The 4,257-nt window shown below is 44.2% G+C and overlaps 1 non-coding gene across 1 annotated transcript; it reads right to left on the bottom strand.

Annotated features, from left to right (window-relative positions):
* Window positions 1-1,106: 1,106 nt before the first annotated feature.
* Window positions 1,107-1,213, bottom strand: LOC117128700. The gene has a single exon (XR_004452094.1). It is a non-coding gene; the product is annotated as a small nucleolar RNA R71 (small nucleolar RNA).
* Window positions 1,214-4,257: the final 3,044 nt, after the last annotated feature.

Here is a 4,257-nt window from a genome sequence, read left to right as displayed (position 1 = left end):
AGGGTATATCACCCTGTATCTAATACAATTTCTAACCAAGTTACATTTATTATTTACTCGCTTGTTACTATTGCTGTTTCATTTAAACATTTACGACCTTTAGAATTAATAAACACTAGATTTAATTGTTCCCTAGCTCCTTGTGGATTCGATCCCTAAGTACTACATCTGAACCTCTTTTGATGAGAGTAACTCTCTTTAGGGTAATTTGAGTGGTATCAAATTTGGCGCCGTTGCCGGGGAGCTTTGATCACCATTAGATTTAGTTTTATTGATTCTTATTCTTTTCTCTACCCCCTTTCTAATAATCTTTTTCTTATCTTTTCAGGTGCATGCCCAGCGGTACCAAAAGCAACAAGGAGAAAGACTTGTTGTTCTCAGACGATCCTGCTCATTTGGAACGCACCATCCGTAGAGGTCAATGTTCCACATCGCTCGACGCAACCACTTCGTCGTCGATCGATACGCACAACCAACCGTCGACCGACACCAGACCATCATCGTCGATCGATCCCAATCGTTCGACAACGATCGATACTACACCGCGTACGTCGATCGATATTGTGTCGTCAAAAATGGTAAACATTATTATTCTAACTCAGGACGAGAACGGAAACCTGTATGACAAGGCCGGTCATCTGCGTAATGCAACAGGTCAGAAAATAGATGCTCAGGGAACTGTAATCTTTGATGCTGATGCTACAGGAGCTGTTCAACCTGTAGATGAGGACGCTCGATCGAAACCACTGGCCGACTACAATCGCCCAGATGAGTACTATCCCAACAGATCAGCTATTCGACTTCCGGAGATCCAGAAGTAGAATTTCGAGCTGAATCCTCAATACTACACTCTCGTGTCGCAGATACCCTACTCTGGGTTACCGCACGAGCATCCTATGGACCATTTGGAACGGTTCGAGGATCTAATCGCTGCTATTCGGATGGAAGGAGTCCCCGAAGATTACCTGCTGTGCAAGCTCTTCAGATACACGCTGAATGGAGAAACGATGCACTGGCTTAGGCAGCAACCCACATGATCTTTAACATCCTGGAGCGACATCAAGAATACTTTCTTACGAAACTTCTTCGATGAGGCGCGCGTTGAAGAACTTCGGAACAAAATTTCCACATTCTCGCAGAAGGTTGGAGAGTCCTTCAAAGATGCGTGGATTAGATTTAGGTTCTTCCAGCGAGACTGTCCACACCACAGATTTAACGAAGTGCAGCTGCTAAGCACTTTCTTCCGAGGTCTCGCCTTACAGTATCAAATGGCCCTTGATACGGCGAGTGAAGGAAACTTCACTACTCGGAATCCGTTGGAAGCTGTGAGACTTATCGAAAATCTTGCTAACAGCAGCAGCACCAAAAAGACTGACTCTGAACGGAATAAGTCTGTAGCCTCTATCGGGAAGGAACAGATGGACGAAGTAAGAGCTAAGTTAGATGTGGTGCACGAGCTTCTTAGGAAGCAAGTCTGTTCAGCTGAAGGAGAAGTAGCAGATACGGAAGGAGAAGAAAATGTGAATTACATCGGAGGTACCGGATTCCAGAAATTTGGAAACCAAGGCGGAAACAGAAACTTCTTTGGAAATGGCCAAAGAAGTAACCAAAATTCACAATTTCAAAAACCCTTCAACAACAACAAAAGCTACTCGAACTCTTACTACCAAAATCCACCACCCCAGACTCAGGAAAGCAAGATCGAAGAAATGCTTGATCGAGTACTGTTGGGACAACAACAAATCACCGTGGATTTCAACGGTAAAATAGACTCCGCCTATAACAATCTGAACACCAAAATCGAGACCTTAGGGACTCAGGTGAGAAAACTTGAAACCCAACTAATTCAGACGGGCGAAACTATAAAGAGGCAAGAAGTTTTCGCTAGAGAGGCAGGAGCCGACAAAGGGAAACACCACGTAAATGCCATCATAGATGATGATTTCTGGCAAGTGGTGAGAAATGAAAAGCTCGAGGAAGGAGACTTCGAAATCGAAAGCTCCATGAGTCTCGGCGGATCCCAATGGTGTCGACCGATGTCGATGAACTCGCATCGATCGACAGACCATGATGAATATCGATGGACGGATTACTCTAGTCATCGATCAACGTCGTCTGCCAAATCGACTGAATGCAATGCGGTTCGAATTCTAACTCATGAAGAATTCGCAGCTAAGCATCCTCACCCACCCTCCTCTTTCTATGATAAAATCGATCGATCGGTTGAGCCAACCATCGATCGACAGAGTGAGTCCAACGTCGATCGTCACAACACTCCTCCCATCGATCGACAGGCACCTCTGACATACCGAGTGCGGTTACCCTCAATCGATAATGATTACATCAACGCACTCAGACCACCACCTAAACCATTAGGAAACCCACCCGAACCAAAACCCAACCCTTTAAATAGTTCACCAGAATCAGTTCAAGAAGAACAAGAATCTGAAGGGAGAAGGTTAAGGAAAAGAAAGGAGAAGATTCCTAAAAACCTTAAGAAGGAAACTAACGATAAGGAGATGGATGGTTTCACTAAAAGAGTCCTCAGAATCCCAATCGAAAAGCCTTTTGATGAAGCTTACTTCACACACCGGTTGTGGATTTTCTTCAGAGAAACAAAGGTAACTGAGGAGGACATTAGGAAAATGTTTCATCAAGTCAGAGAGAAGATGAAACACGGGATCACATTGACGAAGAAGAGTGATCCTGGGGAGCTTGCAATACCATGCGTAGTCAAGGGTGTTGAATTTCCCCATTCAATGTGTGACACAGGAGCATCAGTTAGTATCCTCCCTAGGATCATGGCAGACCAGATTGGTTTGAGCATCGAACCTTCAACGGAATCCTTCACCTTCGTGGATCTTTCAGAGAAACGATCAGGAGGAATCATAAGAGATCTGGAGGTACAGATTGGTAACGCCCTTGTCCCAATAAATTTTCATGTCCTAGACATCGAGCTTAACTGGAACTCTTCACTTCTGCTTGGAAGATCTTTCCTAGCTACAGTAGGATCCGTATGTGACATGAACAAAAACAAATTGTGTCTAACGCTCATAGACCCAAACATCCACTACGACCCCATCCGACCTAAGAGAAAGGTCATTAATTCTGTGGATTACGGGAAAGAACTTGGCTTCATTGGTGCATGCCATTGTGGAGCAGAATATGAATCGGAGTACAAAACAGAGTACTCGAATCGATCGACACCCCAACCTTTCCATCGATCGATTCCAATGAGTCAACGGTGACCGATGACCGCAACAACACGTCACTCGACGTAATGCACCCAGTTGACCATTTCGCTTCACCTAATCATTGTTACCAACACTTTGCCTTCCAACCTCCAAGCAAGAGAGGACATGATGATTATTCCATAGGCAAATTGGGCAGACATTGGTTTCCATTAAAGTTTTGCAGTTGACACTGTAATTACTTCACCTAATGAGGAACATACAGAGGAATACGATGAGGATTATTGGAAAGAACGTGCAATAGAAATGTCTTTGCAAGATGAAAGACTTGAAACACATAAGTTCACCAACACGTTTCCTACATCGTTCGACGCTGTGCACTCCACATCGGTCGATACCCACCCTCGTCCAGCAAAACAATCGCTCACATCGATCGACACACAAACTGGAACATCGATCGATATTCGCCCCGCAGCAAAAATTCAGGAGCAGGAGAATATTTCCTCCGTAACTATGTTTAAAGATACCTATATAAATCGTTTTGCACCCCCGAAACCACCTACACACATCAGAGCAAACACACAAGCAAAAAAGATGAATACTCTTCCTTCTACATCAACAGAAAAATCCATGAAGAGCAATCATCTCAAGAACACAAGTTCTGCAGAAATTACTCTGCCATCGATCGATGTAACTGTATCTGCATCGATCGATGTAACTGTATCTACATCGATTGATGTAACTGTATCTACATCGATCGATATTACTCTAAACCCTAATCCTTCTATTTCTAACACCTGATGAATTTGGTATTTTCAGGGACCCAGATGGCAATGCACGTGCAATGGATGGAAGGATTTTACAAGTGTCCAGAGAGGACATAGCAGTCATCCTTTAAGTAGCCAATGGACCTGACAACCTATTCTCACAGCAACGTGGCACTCCAGACGTCATTCAAACAGATCCTAACAACCACGCAGGAGTCGCCACAACAGAGATCAACCCAGATCTATCACGCCAACCAAAAGGGCAAGCATCGATCGACGGAACAATGGAGACATCGATC

This window comes from Brassica rapa, chromosome A09 (genome assembly GCF_000309985.2).
Source record: "Brassica rapa cultivar Chiifu-401-42 chromosome A09, CAAS_Brap_v3.01, whole genome shotgun sequence".
In the NCBI taxonomy this organism is placed as follows: domain Eukaryota; kingdom Viridiplantae; phylum Streptophyta; class Magnoliopsida; order Brassicales; family Brassicaceae; genus Brassica; species Brassica rapa.
This window is presented reverse-complemented; position numbering and strand designations above follow the sequence as displayed.